Raw genomic sequence first — 17,296 nt, 5'->3', positions numbered from 1 at the left:
GTGACCCCGTTGTAGGCCTAAATTGAGCTCTCGAAATATGTATTTCGTGCTCACATTTAGTAATTCCCGACATTTTCTCACCGCTCGCTGTCCTGTGGTGGCAACTTCGTGTTACCTTGACATGGACTAGGCCTACAGCTGTCTGTAACAGTTCATATTGGTAATGTGATGATAACTGTAGGCAGCTAATTAAAGACTTTAGGTGGTCATGGTTTATAGCGGACTTCTACTCTTTGTAGCAGGGGCACCTGTGGTGTCAACCGCCAGCTATGGAGACCCATAATGGGGAAATTCTACTAGGCTACAAAGGCTACTCGGGCTCTGTTGTAATGGCCGGTTTCCACTATCTCCTGGATTGTTGACTTAACTGTGAAGTCTAGAAGGCAATCAAAGCACATCACAGCGACAAGCTCCCAAACAATTTGTTGTGTCCTGTGCTCTTATTTTAATGCAGGATGTATCTCCGTGTACTGTATGTTGCTAGGAGAAGCATGTATGTTTATGCCCTTGAAGAACGTTAAGTAAATGCTGAAACGCACGCTTGTTCCCGCCGTCATTTATTACACAAAACATTACAAAATTGGCGACGAGATTACGACTACTTTTCTGCTACGATGATGGCTGCTAACGTTCCCTTCCCGACCTTCTTCTTACCATGCACGGATAAGCCTGCGATGCCTTTTAAAACATGGAAGAAAATCTTCGAAAACGACCTGCTAGTGATCAATGCGACTGGTGCTGAATGGCCGGTTGCAAGGAAGAGGGCAATACTGCTACACTGCCTTGGCTCGGAGGGACAGAGACTGTTTTACTCACTGCCGGATACAGGTATTACTTACGACACTGCTTTGGCTGCATTGGAAAAATACTTTACTCCAAAGACTAACACAGTTGCAGAGCGCCATGCATTCCGTAAACGAGTGCAGGCTTCTCATGAACCGATCCTACAGTATGTTGCTGCGTTGCGTGACCTTGCTTCAACCTGTGATTTTGGATTTTGACTGTGGAGATTGCAACCGAACAGTCACAGCCATGCACAGTTGACTTAGTCATGGACTCTGGGTCTTCTGTCTCCATACTACCACATCTCTCTATGTCTCTATGTGCGCCACTTCAACCACGTTCAGCTGACTCAGCCCAAAGTCAGTCTTGTGTCTTATTCAAAAACACACATCCCTGTCCTTGGCTGCATGTCCGCGAATGTGTCCCTACATGGCCGCACAGTTGCATGCACATTCTACATTGTGACCAACGGAACTCCACTGCTTGGGCGAGACCTCATAGCATCACTACAGGTGCGCATCCAGCACAACAGAGTCCTGCCTCCTACTGCTCCTGTGCTGGAATGTGCCACTGCCACACCTACACCTACACCTACACCATCCATCATCGGCTGTGCAAAGAACTTTGTTCATCTATTGTGAAAATGAATGGCACCGTCAAACCAGTGCGCCAAAAGCTCCGCCGCCTGCCTCTGTCAGTTCGAGATGCAGTGACACAGGAACTGAACAACCTACTGGCAGCGGGCGTAATTGAGCGCATTGATGCTTCACCCTGGGTGTCACCAATCGTTGTCACACAGAAAAAGTCAGGCAAAATACGCATGTGCACTTATCTGCGTGAACCAAACAAGGCGGTGATCATTGACGCACACCCACTGCCTCACATGGATGATCTGCTGTCCAGCTTAAAGGGTGCCACCGTCTTCTCCACAATTGACCTGGCTAGTGCGTACCACCAGATGCCACTACATGAACAGAGCCGTGACCTAACAGCCTTTATTACCCATGAAGGCCTGTTTCGCTACCGTCGTGTGCCATACGGGCTTGCTTCAGCTCCTGCCGCTTTCCAGAAAATGATGAGCGTTGTTCTGGATGGCCTGTCGGGGGTGCAGTGCTATCTGGATGACATCATCATTCATGGATGCGACATGCCTGCTCACGACAAGGCTTTAGCTGCTGTACTGCATCGCCTGAGAACTGCTGGCCTACAACTGAACAATGACAAGTGCCGCTTCCGCCAGCTCAAACTGCCGTTCCTGGGACACGTCGTGTCAGCGGATGGACTACACCCTGACCCTGAAAGCATTCAGGCCATTGCTGACGCACCTGCACCTACCGACGCCTCAACTCTTCGCTCCTTCCTCGGACTGCTCTCATGGCACTCCAAGTTCCTGCAGAACCATGCCACTGTGGTGGAACCAATGCGAGCATGCCTGAGAGGGCCTGACAGTGCTTTTCAATGGACTGCTGAGGCACAAGCTAGCTTCGACACTGTCAAGAGAATGCTGATCGACAGTCAGGCTCTAGCTCTGTTTGACCCTACACTGCCTACAATCGTGTCTACAGATGCCTCCGACTACGGCCTAGGAGGTGTGCTTTCACAAGTGGGCCCAGACGACGTCGAAAGGACTGTGGCGTATGCGTCCCGAACTCTGTCTGCTGCTGAACGCAAATATGCCACAGTTGAAAAGAAAGCCCTTGCATGCGTGTGGGCTGTCGAGCGATGGCGTACTTACCTCTAGGGACGCCGCTTTACTCTGTGAACCGACCACCAGGCGTTGACGACCCTACTTACCACCAAAGGGGTCAGCCGCGCCGGTCTCCGTGTGTTAAGATGGTCTGCGCATCTCATGTGCTACAACTACGACATCATCTACCGCCCAGGTGCCGAAAACGCTCCAGCTGACTGCATGTCCCGCCTTCCTCTACCTGCTGCTCCAGAGTGCTCTGCTGCATCCTCCCACTCTGATGACGACACTGATCCTGAGATGGTGCCCTGAGATCACCAAACTCCTACAGATATAACGTGGATGGCTCATGTTTAATTATTCGTGTCAAGACAATATTGAATGCCTACTATAACGCGTGCTTTTTACAAATTCAAGACAATATTTAAGTAGTTTACAAATTGTGCTCGTTTAATAAAATTGTGTCTCGTTTTTATAAATGTAAATCGTGCTTCGTTTTAGTAAATAGTCTTTCGTTTAATAAATTGTGCCCTCGTTTTACTATGCTTAAAATGAGAGCTCAATTTAGTAAAATGAGCTCACACTATACAATATAGTAAATTGTGCACACGATTTAGTAAACCGAGCGCACAATTTAGTAAAACGAGCGTACGATTTAGTAAAATGAGTGCACAATGTAGTAAAACGAGCGCATATTCTCTCAACATGCAAAACATTTTGCGATGACCCCTCTAGCCTCCTGAGAACCAATCCATAGACCTATGTCCTCTGTAGTGGACATAAGTTCTAGAAGCATACCCCTTTACCCCTTTGAGCTATTCTATCAATTCCTGTGGTCTTTTAAAGAGGACATCCTGGGCTTTTTAAAGATATATCATGTGATTGGCTGGGTTGCGAACCTCCTCTTCCTGGTTCTCAAAAATGGTTGACATCAAAACAAGCACATTTTATAGAAGGAGGAGAGATAAGTCAAATAGTGTCTTCTTATTAAGCATTCATTATGATGGCAATATATGGTCTTGTTAGTGAAAATGTCAGGAATCATATGATTCATTTTGAAAGAAGTTATTTACATTTTGAAATAATAGTGACTTTATGAATGTCCATTATAATGGACACCAGGACCAAAATATTTTGATTTTTTGGGAAATTTAGGAGATAATTTGTATAGGATGAATGGGGGTAGCATCAACTGATCCCTGCATCATACCTTATTTTTTTGAATCTGATCTACCAATGAAGTGTGGAGATACATTGAGCCTCGTAAATGGTGTAAAACAGTGATGTATTTGCATGGCTAGCCCGATGCCGAAGCACCACCATTGAAAAAGCTGTTGGTAGCATCGGCTAACTAGTGCCAGATTTTGGAGTGCAGGGGACAAGCCGAGATGGGCTATGAGACATACGTTCACACTCGGTATCATGTTTCAACACACTTTAGGTCAATATCACACCAGAATTCTCCTTTAACCAAATGCTTAATTTAGCATTAGACATTATCTTTATGTCCATCTGCATTATTCAGCTTGCATATGGGTGCATATCAAGGTGAAGAATAGGCCACTATTGAATTATCCATTGCATATAATGAGTGGAAATGTGCAGTAGGCCTACTTGCTGTGAATTTCAGATTAACTATATTACAAGTACACATTATCATTATTATTTTGATATCTTGTGCAGTATAAATAATTCTGGCATGAAATATGAATTACTTTATTTAGTTTTAAACTAATCTATGCATTTAGATCTGAGGAAACCCTGGATGTTGATTGCTCATCAAACCACAAAACCAAAGCAGTTAACTGGCAGGAAAACAAAATACAGAAAGCCCATGCATTTTCTTATCTCACTTATTTTCCCTCTCAGCCTTGGGGCTAAACTACAGGGAAATGGAAATTACATCGCACTTCTTTCTGATCTCCAGATGGAAAAGTGCCAATGATCTACGCCTTATTACCGGCACCACTTTACAGAGCACTGCTGCAGATGTCTCACTTCACCGACAGTAGTATACAGCAGCAGCTGCCATTGAATTAAAGCCACGTTTGTCAGACACTGTAGAATAACCTTCAGTATAGCCATACCTGCTTGTTGTTTTTTAGTTCAAGAGTCGTTGGAGAAATCTGACTATGTCCTCAACAATAAAAGTCAGTCAGTCAGTCAAACAAACAACTACAGGTGCATGTCATCTTATTAGGTTTCTGGAACACGCTCAGAACTTTCAGGAGGTGTATTTTTTTGGCTTGCTTCCAGATAAAACAAACACTGTTGTAAACACTGCTTAAATGCTTGCAGTAAATGGCACAGTGGAGTCTTGGAGCTTTTGGCAGCTACGTCAGTCACTGAATAGAGTGGCCTTTGACTTGGTGCAAAATGGCCCGGCCGTGCTGGACAATCTTGCAGCGCTTGGAGGGGTTAGGAAGGGGGGGGGGTGTTGGGGGCTGATGAGATTGTTACTCCCGTTCTTAATCCGACCCCGGAGCAGGCGGACCTCGCTCACCGCAACGACAGGCGGAACGACTGAATCTATCTCTGTCATTCGGCCACTGACCCCCCGCGAGCGGAGAGGTCGCCACTGCTGTCAGGAAATAATTCAATACTTCAGTGCCTTAAACACCGTCTCCGTCTGACACATCCTCCCAGGCAGGCATGGCCGCTATGCAGCCCCCCTCCAACCCGTTCGGGGAAAACCTTTTAGAAGCCTCCTGTCCAACAGTGAGAAACACTATATGTGATGTGTCCATGTAAGCACCTGTGACGCATACAGACATCCATTCTGCCCTTGGAGGGATAGGATGAAAAATCTGTGTGTGTGTTTGTGTGTGTGTGTGTTTGTGTGGAAAGGCATTTGGGCAGCTTCCTTTTGCTCTAATAACGAGAGTTAAAGACCACCTCTGGTGAAAATCAAGTTTTTAGCCTTGTAAACATGTCCGTAGGATGTCTCAAGACATGTTTTAGGATGTCATCAAGACAAATCATCAGTGAAATAAGCAGTTAATGTCATAACAAAGGATTTCTGCATGGAGCATTGGAACATAGATCCAAATCACAGCCCATGTGGGCTAATTCAGGCATCATCAGTCCATGAGTGTGTTAAGGGCACAGAACCAATCCTGAGTGCCATTCTTCACACAAACAAGCTAGCTAACATGCCAGCTGCAGCAGCCAGTAGCAGGTGAACAGTGTGTGGAGAGGGAGCGGGGCCAGTTAGAGCGCCATTTTGGAAATCAGGAAGAAGGTGTGAAGTAATACATGTAAGCCAGGGGATTTTTGAGGGGAATATTTTCATGAAAACTATTTATGAATGTAGACTTTAAAGGAACAGAGAAGAGATATAGGGGCGTTATAAACTGCTGGAGTGCATCTTTAAGAGTGAAATCACTGACTTACAAGTGTCTGTTTGTTGGATGGGGAAAGTAAAATGATGTGAATGTTAAAGCTGGAACCAATTTTTCAGCTTATTCATGATCATGTCTTGGGCTTAATCATGAAGGTGCGTCTCTCCTCAGCAGATGTTTGCCTTCAATCTGTGGCAGATGGAATGGAAGTCCCACAGAAGATGGATCATTGAACTGGATTAGAGATTCTGCCAAAACATTTAGGCAATGTAACAAAACCAACCTTTTAGAAGGGGACAAAACAGCAACGCTGGAGGGTCGGACTCCTAGGACTAGTCCAACTGGCCTTTCAAAATCGCATTAGGACAGATGGTGGTCACAACCCTCGCTGAAAAAAAAAATTTTTTTTTACTTTTTTCATAGCTGTCAGTGCCTTACAAATTGTGGAACTTTACCAGACAAATTATAAACGTTGATGAATGAGAATTTCTCTGAAAGTGTTTTCTTGGTGCTTTGTTTTTGGATGTTGTTGATTTCTTAACACAATAGCCCCGCTGTTTGGTGCCGAGGTGCTTTTTCTGCTGCGTCGGCTCTGCGGTTCTCATCCTCCAGCTCCCATGTGGCAATCAACAGCCCAGCACTGGCCTACCTACACCCCGGTAATCAATCATCATCAACCCCTCTCAGTCTGGAGGCTGTGGGAGCCAACGGCTAACTCCTGCGCCGCTTCTGCTAGACAACAAGGGGTATTGTCTGAGCCCAGACTTTATGTAGAGAGGGTATGTTATTAACAGAGAGGCAGGTGGAAGGATAAGGTGCATGTTCATATTTGTGCCTCTACATGTCTGTGCATAGCCACATACAATTGATGGGCATTTCTGTACACACATTCAAGATAGCGTGAATCATAATCTCAAGGTCTGTCAGTAAGAGTCATCTCTCAGAAAACATTTTCCAGCCATAACAAGATCAGAACATAAATGTTGCAACCATGCAAGACACAAACTTCCCTTTCCCCCTCCCACTTCCTTATCCAATAGGGTAGTAGATACGATAAGCGACTGTTGACTGACATGACTTTTACCTAACATAACTTGACACACATTTGGTGATGTCATTCAGGGGATAAACAAGTAGGCTCATCCATCTAGAGAGTTCTGTGGGGGTGGAGGTGCTAGTGAAGAGTAGGGGCAGACGGCCAGTAAAGTGGACCCATCCATCTCTTGCAGATCCACTCCCAAGAGTTCGGGCCTTATGATAAATGAGAAACACGCGCTTGTTGAAAATCTGCCACAAAATCTGGCGAGCGATGGGAACCCAGGATACCATTCAGAGGCGCCCAGCACCGTCACGTAGGTGTTGTTCTGACCAACAATCACTGGAATTATCTTTCTCTAAGCTCCACCCCCACACCCCCCACTCTCATGGCATTGGGGAGAAAATCTTACTTGTGTTGAAATGTTGGCCTACAATCTCTAGTGGAGGATTCTGGCAAGAAACTGAGTCTGTGTTAGGGACGACAGATTTGGGTTATAGGTGGCTTACTCACATCTGGCAAGATCTAAAAAAAAAAAAAAAAAACGTGAAAGCACAGAAAGAGTGGAAAATAATGGAGGCGAGAGATATGGAAAGAGTGGAATGGAAAGAGGGTGATGAGAGAAACATGACTGAACACTGAAAGCCAGATAAGATCAAGTTATGGGTGCATCGAGAGGACATGCCGGTATGTGATACAGATGTTGCCATGGAGATAGAGACAGGGTTGTTGTTGTTTCCTTTTGATCTTGTGTAATACCCCTGTCCACCAAACACTTTGCTGTTTGAGTAGATGGCGGGTGACCAGGATAGGATCTGTCTCTCACTACTGTGTCATGATAACAGATGTAAATGATGCAATGGAAAAAGCAAAAAGAGCATTCTTATATCCTATATTACCACCATGACAACTTGCTGATGGAAAATCAGAAATTCCCGGCTATAATGATCAAAGTGGGGAGGCCCCTTTTCTGCCTCACTGTCTGGAATTGCTTTTCGCCTCTTTGCTCTGAGCTCTGTTCATCCACCAACATCAAAGACCAAACATTCAGGAAAAGTAATTCCTTCAAGAGGAAGAAGGGGGAAAAAACGGCATCAACATGCAGCCCAAGTGGGCAACACAGTGAAGAAGAAGCAAGAGTGAGGGCCGGAAGAAAAACCCACTGAAAATAGATGAAACGTTCCCCTCAATCAAAGTTTTGGCACAGCCCACAGCCGAGAGCTTAATGAAAATCCATTTGGCATAGCAGGCGGAAGACATGCACCCCACAGACTGCCGGAATTAAGACCCACAGGTCTGCCTGGGAGTCAAGGCCGCACGCGCCGACACCAGAGCAACAGATGCACGTCCACACCAGGGCACACGGGGGAGCTCGACAGTGGATTAGTCGGGACTTCCTCACATGTGGGAGCCATGCAGGGTGGCTGACTGAGAGCCACTGATAACCAGCGGTGTGTGTGTGTGAGGGTGTGTGTATGTGCATGTGTGTGAGTGTGTGTGTGTGCGTGTGTGTGTGCGTGTGTGTGTGAATGTGTGTGTGAGTGAGTGTGTGTGTGTGGGTCTGCATGCAAGCCATTGCAATACTCATTGATGAATCCAACAAATGAGTGGGCTGTTCTCCAAACACTGAGACTTCAACTGCCAGCAGTTATTTATTTGGAGGCTGCCTTCCGCCTTTGTGAAAGATGTGGCTGTAAATGCAGACTGGTCTGGGTTTTCCTCTGGACCAATCAAATTAGAGAGCAAATATTCACAGCATAGGTTTACTGCAGGGCCTTTGAATGCTTATATAATTGCAAGGCAACGCTGTAAAGTTCCCCTGTATTTCAACAAAGGGAAAAGATGCCTTTCATTACAATAGTCTCACAGAACCATTTTAGCATCAACAAATGTAAGTGATTTTACTGAAGCATATATGAAAGGACTTAAAACATCACTCAGTTGAGTGAATGATTGCATGAATGAATGAAATTGAAAGAAAGGAAGCAACCACTCTTGCTGAAAAAAGGAGATATTATTTTTTGTAACACTGTAAAAAAGCCATCTGCTCTTTTGATACTTTTTAAAATGCAGCATCACTAGATGATCAAACAACTCAATTTGTTTATTAATAATAAATGTTGTGGTAGGGACTAGGGAGTATAATATGATAACATTTAAAAGACCAAATGCTCTTTTGTCATTATATTTATACCTCTATCTTCTCCCATACAACCTCATCAAGGGGAAATTATTTTAATATGTTGAAATGTAGACTACAAGCTACAACCGGTTCTTTCTGTAATAGCTAGTTGACTGGTTGGATGCTATGCACCATCTCTACTGCCATCACTCATAATCATGAAGGCACTGTAAGACAATTTCATTTGCTGCTTGGTTGCAGTCTACTTCCATCCAATTTTGTGGAATGATAATATTTCCATGCAAACCTGCTGCATTACACTCCTGTCAAAGAGCATCCAGAGGACGCACACATCTACCTATTTTGAACTCAGTTCAAGCCTTCTCTGGGAGATATTCACTCATTTAATTTCAGAATGAACTCTGTTAATGTAACGTTACGGATGATCTGTCTTTGCTTGTACACAACTGTGAATTGTGGGTAGTTGAAATGGTAAATTAATTTCATTAATCCAGTTCCATCCAGTTTTGGTATCCATTTCGAAGTAATTTAACCTTTCCACATAGGGCCTATACTTTAATACTTAGCAGTTAGTCAGCATGCTGAGACCCAGCGCATGTTATAACAGAGATGAGATGGCCATGGATGATAAGCAGTGAATCATTATTTTGTTGTGTCGTCTGAGATGCTGGGTATTTTACAATTGACCAGTACATTACATTAAAACATACATACATTAAATATAAAATATTAAAAACCCAATGATATCCAAGTTAAGTAACTAATTGGATCCTTCATTACAATCTGGCTACATAAAAATAAACTTAGACAAACCGTATGAGATGTTTGATTGATGTAATCATGCTTGCTCAATGTTCCAAACAAAGTGGCAAAACATCCAGATGGGAGGGAAAATCAAAGTACTGATCTCGACTGGATGTTACAACAAAGATGTTGTGAATGATGGGGGTCACCTACGTTTTGTGACATCAAAATAGGGTCACCTGCCAAAAAAGGCTGGGAACCCCTGATATAAATGATCAGTTAGATTGTAGAATTATTGCGCATGCTCATTATTCATTCTTGTAACGTGAACAAACTTTCATTTTGCAACTGTTGTTGGGTTTATAAAAATTACACTATAGGACCTAACACCCAGAGTAGCTACTTGTTTTCTGAGACAATTGACAGCACCAAAAAATCGTTTCATGTGCTTAGCTCTCTTCCTTACTTCTAGTATGAATAAACATGCGTCAGCTTCCCACTGATGCTTCACAACTGACCTTATTGCCTTCAGTAACACCCTGTGTTACACTTCACTTTCACACGGTCCATAAAATGTCCGCAAAAGAATGATGCCAGAGACAACTAAAAATAACTGCATCCACCTGCCCACCTACTAGGTCCACTACATACACTACAGCACCGACAGCACTCCACATCCATGTTAATGAGTCGACTCCAGGTTCGTCAGGATATTGAACAGGTATGGTCCTCCGGAAGGCTGATGTCCAAGGATGAGCCCACTCTGGCTGTCTTCCTGGCACATTCTCTCTGTCGCCATGGAAACCAAATCTCATCTCAAGACAGGTCACTGCAGTGACTTAAGAGACTCTGGGCTCAAGGACTGTGCTTCAGGCCTAGTGACACTGGTGAGAGAGAAAAAGAGAGAGAAAGGAAAAGAAAGAAAGAAAGAAAGGAAGAGAGAAAGAAAGAGAGAGATCAGGGAGAGAAGTTTTTTACGACACATTGATCTGCCAGCAAGAACAAAGTGAATTTAAATGTGACATTATGGTGGAGGACTGCGAGCAATCTCATTTTCTTCAAGTTTCAATGGAGACATGTAAAGGAGATGAAAGTACTTTGGGGAATGAATATCTCAAAAATGGTCTCTATGTTGGCCTATCTTATCCTGAAAGCTTGTCCCAAATCAACAGGAACACACCACACACGTTTGGAGTTTAATCTAGGCCATGTGCCTGATTGCTCTTAAAAAAATAATCTGAAAACATATTTAAATTTGTGTTCACAGGAAAACCATCCAAGTGTTCTTTTGAAAGAATGACGTTACTACTGTATTCTGTGAGACTCACACAAACACGCAGAGGAAGAGAGAGAGAGAAAAGAGAGAGGAAGAGAGAGAAAAAAGAGAGAGGAAGAGAGAGAGAGTGAAATAGTACACTGAGTGCAGAAATGACTGTCAAAACAAAACTCGATCTATAACCTATAACAGCTTAATTATCTCACCCTACATTTACTTGAGTGAAAAGCGTAACAACATCAGTGACTGCCATAGGAGAGCCGTTCAATGTGCTCTGAAAAAGCACGCCTCACCCCGACAGTCACTTTCTTCCAAAGGTCACCTCTCTTGTGGCTTCTGCTTAGCCAGGGCCCTGACATCATTCTGTCACGGGTCAAACCATAACACACCTCATCTCCACCGGCCTGCAGAATAACAGCCAAGAGACTGCAGACAGGCTAATCATTTACCCTTGTCTCCGTTGAGAGACCAATATTTCTGTGCTGCAGTATGTGTTTTTGTGTGTTAGTGCGTATGTGTGTTTGTGTGTGTGTGCGTGCGTATGTGTGTGTGTATGTGTGTGTGTGTGTGTGTTTGTGTGTGTGTATGTGTGTGTGTTTGTGTATGTGCATGTGACGTGTGTTTGTTTGTGCGTGTGTGTGTGTGTGTGCGTGCATGTGAGTGCATGCATTCTCTCCCCTCTCTGGGTTAAGTGCTGGGGCCGCTTCACTCAGCACAGCGAGCGCTCTCCTGGCAGCCCCAGTGGCCCTCCACATTTACAGGACGCCTCCTGAAACAAAAGAGCAGCGCGAGCATCCCTGACGACAGACGCGTTCGCGCGAGCAGACGTGCTTCTCTGAACGCAGAGGAGGATGAAGGAGCGACGTGTCTATTTGTTGACATTCCGCACTGTCAGCGCAGTCATTTGGGCTTTAATGTTTGTTCCGAGCTTAAATGTGCTAGCGATCTTCAAGCACACATTAGGTGGTCCCCTGCTGGCTGGCTCAGACGTTTAGGAAAGTAATTACACAAAGTTAGCCCCGTTTAAACGCAGAGACGAGAGGGCTGAGAACGGCAGCATTTTCCCTGTGGGGACAGCTGCGGTTGTTTTGGCAATTTGTGCCTATACGGAAAACACAACATTTGGTTGAATTGGCCAGTGGGGAAATACGGTATGACTTCAATGTAAATTGAAATCAGATAAAGTGGAAAATCAATTATGCTTAAACCTCTGGTTAACAATTAGCACTTGAATTGGGGGTGGTTGTCCAGATTGTGCTCAAAGCAGGGGGGAAAAATCGTCCAACTGGTGCAGTGTGTCTTACAATCGATTTGATGCTGGTCCAGGAAAACAATCTTATTTCTAATTCCGAGTTTTAAAGAAGAATGCATTCCGGCTCCCATTTCCCCACTGAAGCTCGAAAGCATAATTAGTTTTGCCCTGTGAATGGAGAGGCAAGTCTTATTTGATGAGAGTGGGCCTGATAAAGCCTGTGCGCGCATGCAAACATGCACACAAAGAAAGGGAGGGCTAGAGAGAGAGAGAGAGACATAGTGGAAAGAACTATACAATATTACAATACTGTAATCACAAAAAATGAAATTCAATAAAGTGCGCCCTTGAATTGGACACATTTCCCATCTAACCTCAGAGGTTTTAGTCTTTTTTTCGCTCTTGTCAGCCATTTGGCTGGACTTTGTAATGCTTCCTGACTCTCTTAGCTCCCCCTCTCTCCGAGCAAGATGACCCTTGATGGTCATTGACGGTTGGGGTCATCGTAATAAAGTCTGGCACCATTCACAGCTGCGGCTGCCCTCTCTGCCCCGGACACCGGGAGACCCGGTGTTAGCCTCGGCTGGCACGAGCGCTCTTGGGCTGGCCTGACGGGCCCCATCGAGCTGACCGCGCCAACCTGCTACATCCAGAAACAGCTGGTGCCGTCCATCGCCGCCTCACTTGAGCAGGTGTGCCTGTCACGTCCGACCGCCCCATCCCTGACCCCCCCCCCACACACACATACACTCCCCCATCTACTCCAACCACAGCAGCTAACAGCCGGAGAGGAGTCGGTGCCAGGCTCACATCACTCAGACCGATCCAGAGAGGGAAGGAGAGAGAGAGAAAAGAGAGAGAAAATAGCCCTGCATCGTGAGGTAGGTTTGGCCCATCGTGGCCACCGTCTCCTGCGGCGGAGGGGAAGCAGATGTTTGGTGTTGATTTTGATGAGCTCTGGCTCCAGGTGCTCTTTTTTCCAGTCAGGCACACGGTGGGCAGCCTGAGGGCCAGACGGGACTCCGGCCATAGCGCAGCAGAAAAACCAATCCGACACTCCACCTGAGCTCCTGAGGAGGAGGAACACACTCAAGAGGCAGCCGCACTGCTGAGGCACAGAATGAGTTTGCAAGTGATTCAGTGACAACTGTTTCCCAGTGGGGGCTTGGAACTTCAAATGTGTTCACGTTTAGATTGTTTATTCTGTTAGAGTTATACTTTTATAATGAAATTACAAATTAGTCTATTTGCTGAAATGAGTTCCAAGTTTACTTAAAATATTGTGGATGCCTTTGAGGTGTACTTGCTGAGATAAATACTAAAATAAGATTAAACCCAGTAGGGTCCAGCTAAACTTTGAAATGGCAGGATGTGAGTACCACCTTTGCTCAGCACAGAGCAGTAGAGCATTGTAAAGTAGTTTGGAATAGTTCACTTAGATTAGATGCATATACACAACAGTTCACAGTTCAATGGATAGATGGAAAAATGTACTAAACCAGCTCAGAAATAATTTTCTGTTAAAACAAACATTGAGTATAACAAAATGTAAAGTTTATAGGGAGATAGAGACAAGACAAAAAATTGGATTTAAAGTGTGAAATAAAAATACAATACAGCCACTGAAAAGCGTATATAACGATGCATTATTTCAGAAAAAAACAACAAGCCGACAATTTTCCATGGCAGTGAAATCATAACACAAATGCACATCCACACAGAGAGTCTTAACTCAGCTCTGTTTGCCATTTGCTGTGTGAGAACAAGGGTGCAAGTGCAGAGAGAGAGAGTGAGTTTGTAGAAGAGTGGCAATCTGCTGAAAATGTCTCTAAAAGCAGCGTAGGACGCTCTGTCTTCTTTTTAGCGTCTGTGAGCGCTTCTAGGGGTGATGTCGGGCCTTCAAATGCACCATGGTCAACAGAAGGTCCTTTGTAATGCATCTGTAATGGCTCTCTCTCCAAACGACTTCTGATTGATACACAGCATGCCCGTGGCCAGGGAGGATTAATGGATTTATTACTGTCCAAATCACTTTGGAGTGTCTTTGCAGCGGGTCAAACGGGCCTGAAACGCTGCCAGTTTCAAAAAGAGGTGGCAGTTGCGATCATTCTGAAAGCATCTCTTTCTATTTCTTTCTCACTCTATCTCTTTCTCACTCTCTCTCTTTCTCTCTCTCTATCTCTTTCTCACTCTCTCTCTTTCTCACTCTCTCTTTCTCTCTCGCCATCTTTAATTCTTCCTTCCTCCTCCTCCCCAATCATACTTATTTAAGTCGGACGGAGGACACTGAATGGGGGAGGCCTTGAAAGGGCCTCCGCTGTCCGAGCAGGGCTGCTCTCTTTCGTCTCGTCTCATAACCCTCCCAAAGCACCGCCATGACACGCTTCATCCTTGAGAGAGAGAGGAATGCAGGGATGGAGAGACATAAAAGGATGTGTGTGTGTGTGTGTGTGTGTGGGGGGGAGGTGTGAGATAGAGGGAGAGGGTGATGGAGGGAGAAAGAGGGAGAGGGTGAGATAGGGGAGAGGGTGATGGAGGGAGAAGAGGATGGAGCGAGAGAGGGGGATGGGAGGGTTGAGGAGGGGTGCCTGTCAGGAGTGAGGGTGCGTGTCACTGCCGACAGAATGAAGAGGGGGCCTAGGTGACTGCGGTTAAAATAACAGTGATCGGCTCTGACAGGCTCATAAGCGGCGATGCACCTCTCATTCTTCCCCCCAGCTCACCCCACGCTCACCTCGTTCTCTCTCTCTCTCTCTCTCTCTCTCTCTCACCCTGCCTCTCCGGAGAGGACAAATGCCAGGGATGCGCCGTCAACATGCCACTGATGAATACTCCTCACCGCCATTCACCGGGACGGACGTGTTTTTTTTTCTCCTTCTACTTTCTCCCTGCCCTCCCTCAGCTCAAGACAAGAGCTGCCTCATGATACGGGCGCCTCTCAATCAGCGCTGCACATGGATGAGAGCACAATCAAACCCATTCGCTCAGCCATAGCCACGTGAAAAGAAACATCACGAGAATAACTAAAAAACGCTGGCAGCTGTAGCCTTCGAAGTCAATCAAGGTCACTCCTGAGGAGTGCTTGCTAACATAACATCCTGTGTCCCTCTCTGACGAGGTCAGTGGCCACTCGAGCAAAACCTGACTGGATCCATCAGCCTGTCGGAGGCTGCAATCCTTCACACTCCCCTCCCCTCCATCCAGACGAGCGTCGACGCTCTGAATCACAGCCCCTGCCCTAACGGACACCTCAAAGGTGGTGGGGGACACGTGGGAGACGTGGATGGACGTCCACAGCTGCAGGGCGCTGTCAGCCCTGGCTCTGTCTGCAGGGGGAGGTGATGGGTCAGGCTGCACACTAATCACCGATAGCCCTTTAGCACCAGATAGACACCGCTGATCAGACAGACACCGCTGATCCGATCTCTCCGTCTCCCTCACTCTGTCTGTCTCTCTCCTTGACATGAACTTCATGTGTCTGTGTGATAAACATGTAATAGCACTTTTATTTTACTCTTTCCTCCCTCCCTCCATCTTTCCTCTCTCCCTTCCTCTCCCTTCTCTCCCTTCCTCTCCCTCTCTGTCCCATGGGAAAGGAGGAGCCCCCATGCCTGTTTTAAAATTCAACAGTGAAACAGTGAAACACTTCAACATTTTAACACTTCAGGCATGGAGGCTCTTCCTTTCCCACGCGAATCAGAGAGGGAGAGGAAGGGAGAGAGAGAGAGGGAGAGAGAGGAAGGGAGGAAGGGAGAGAGAGGAAGGGAGGAAAGAGTAAAAAAGAAAGTGCTATTACATGGTTATTAATCTGTGGGAGAGATGACATGTTTCACAATCACAAATGATAAGCCCAGAGGACGCCTGTCAGTCAGAATCGGCCACAGCACACTCACTGATGGAAACACAAACACACACATCCTTGATGTCTCTCTCTGAGGGAATATCCTCCCTACTACAACAATCAGTGTTATCATAGCAAACAATGCAATCTATATCCACCTTTACAATGGCAGCATCATCCTCAGTGCCCTCTAACTCAAATGCATTTTGGCAGCTGTGGCCTAGCTGGTTAGCGCTTCGGACTTATAACCGGAGGGTTGCCGGTTTGAACCCCGACCAGTAGGCACGGCTGAAGAACCCTTGAGCAAGGCACCAAACTCCTCACTGCTCCCCGTCAACATACGACAAAGACAACATCTATTGTCTCTTTTAACAAGGAGTAAGAAAGGGCCTGCACTGGTAGCCTGATATTATAGGTTCAGCGGAGGTCCACAAATAGCCCTTGCTTTTTAAATGAACGGGCCAGCTGTGGCCTAATGGTCAGAGCTACGGGCTTGTAACCGAAGGGTTGCTGGTTCGATCCCTGAAATATGTGGGTGGGGGAAGTGGTTGAACACTGCTCTCCCATGCCCACACTCACGGCTGAAGTGCCCCTGAGCAAGGCACCTAACCCCACACTGCTCCCCGAGCATGGCTGTAGCAAGGCAGCTCACTGCTCCGTTAGTGTGTGCTCATTGTGTGCTTCTGTTCACTGTGGGCTCTGTGTGTTCACTAATTCACAGATGGGATTAATGCAGATTCCTTGTATACGCAAGTATACTTGGCCTTGAAACCTCATTTACATTCTTTTTTATATTTGCATGAAAACACAATCTGTTTGCAGTCCAACTGCAACTCACATATTGATACTGATCACCAGAGGCGATTCTAGAGTCTGTGGGGGCCCCAAGCAAACATTTCAAGGGGGCCCTACCGACCAGTGTTCATCACCATTATGTTAGGCTATAAATAATCTGATACCAACGGAAAATGTATTAAATAAAACCTTTTTTTTAATTCCAAATGTTCCAAACATGAAAAACTTCTTTGGATAAAGTCTATCTTTTATTCCTAAATAAGCTACTTGGTTGACCCATCTCCTGACAATGTTACAATGTTTATTGTTTGCTTACAAGAATTATTAGCATGCAGAGTGAGAAGCGAACTAAAGGAGTTGGAGCTGGGAGAAAAATAGCTGGGCCTATAAACAGGAAT

This window comes from Alosa alosa, chromosome 3, assembly GCF_017589495.1.
Source record: "Alosa alosa isolate M-15738 ecotype Scorff River chromosome 3, AALO_Geno_1.1, whole genome shotgun sequence".
NCBI classification, from domain to species: Eukaryota; Metazoa; Chordata; class Actinopteri; order Clupeiformes; family Clupeidae; genus Alosa; species Alosa alosa.
This window is presented reverse-complemented; position numbering follows the sequence as displayed.